This window comes from Octopus bimaculoides, chromosome 2, assembly GCF_001194135.2.
Source record: "Octopus bimaculoides isolate UCB-OBI-ISO-001 chromosome 2, ASM119413v2, whole genome shotgun sequence".
NCBI classification, from domain to species: Eukaryota; Metazoa; Mollusca; class Cephalopoda; order Octopoda; family Octopodidae; genus Octopus; species Octopus bimaculoides.
In genome coordinates, this window is record NC_068982.1 from 81,958,247 (window position 1) to 81,959,620 (window position 1,374).

The following is a 1,374-nucleotide window of genomic DNA, read 5'->3' on the forward strand; positions in this document are numbered from 1 at the left end:
TGTTCACCTGGAGATCCCGGCCAAACCTGAGCAATTTCGCCAGTCAGTCTGTCCATCGACCTAATATGCTCTTTGTTAGTACAGGCTTGCTTCCCCAGTTGCCGAGCCACAAGCCTATCAACTTCTTTGGATTTATCTTAGCTCCTACCATCGCCTTGTATTTCTTTAAAATGGAGTCGACTAATATTATCGTGATATCAACCACATATGCCGACATAGCTCTTCCGCATCCTAGTTCGAAATGGATGCTCTTCAAGTGATCTAACTTCCGCAAAGGCTCGCGCGCCAGATTGGACAGAAGAGATGAGAGAGGACAACCTTGACAGATCGAGATATGCAACGGTTCTGAGAGGCGACCATTTGCTTTTACTACCGAGCAACCGCCAGTGTACATTGCTGCGATCCAGCCGCTGAAAACGGGTCTGAAACAGGCTGCTTTCAGGATTATTGCCAAGTAGCGATGATCGACCCTATCGAAAGCTTCGGACAGATCCAAACTGATCTGGGCTCCACCGATTCCAGATTTATTGCCCATTCTCTCTATGGTGTAATGCAGGAGGTGGAGGTTGTCGTAGATGGATCTATTGGGGATCACACATGTTTGAGCTTCTCAGACCAAACCATCTACCACAAGCACCAACCTCTTTGCAAACACCTCGGCCAACATTTTACACTCAGCATTTAGCAGGGTTATAGGACGGAAATTGTCTATAATAACTCCTGTATCGGTGTCCTTACTCAGCAAAGTTAACACGCTTCGGCTCACAGACCTGAGAATTCTTCTGTTTTGCTGCCAGTCACCAAACAGATATAGCATATAACCATAAAACTTACAGGGCAGACCGTCCAAACCGGACTATTTGTCTCTCATGCAATCACTCTCGTATCTCAGTTGCTTTTATTCACCTCTCACAGCGTTTGTAGTCTTTTCGCTTCGGGAATACCACCATATTTATTGGAGAAAACAAAGGGACAGGTTTCTCATCTACGTAATTTCGAGTGGCAGATGGTCTGTGTTCTTTTGAGGTGGGTGTCCCTTGAAAGGTTCTGGGAATGAAATTTTGTTTTCGATTTTCTGAAGAGTAATTTCACTCTTTGGAAAGTTGTTCAAGAGAGTGTGGCAAACTTGGCTTGATGGTCTTATTAGCATTCTCACCATAGAAGTTTTGGAGGTCAATTTTTCAAATTCTTCCCCTTCAATAACAACAAAAACAATAAGAACAACAACGATACTGCTGCTGCTGCTGCTGCTGCTGCTGATGATGATGATGATGATGATGATGATGATAGAAAATTAGGAGAGAATAATACAAAAGTGTTAGAATAATATTAAACACTGAACTCAATGCTAGAAATAAGGTAAGAGGGATAAAT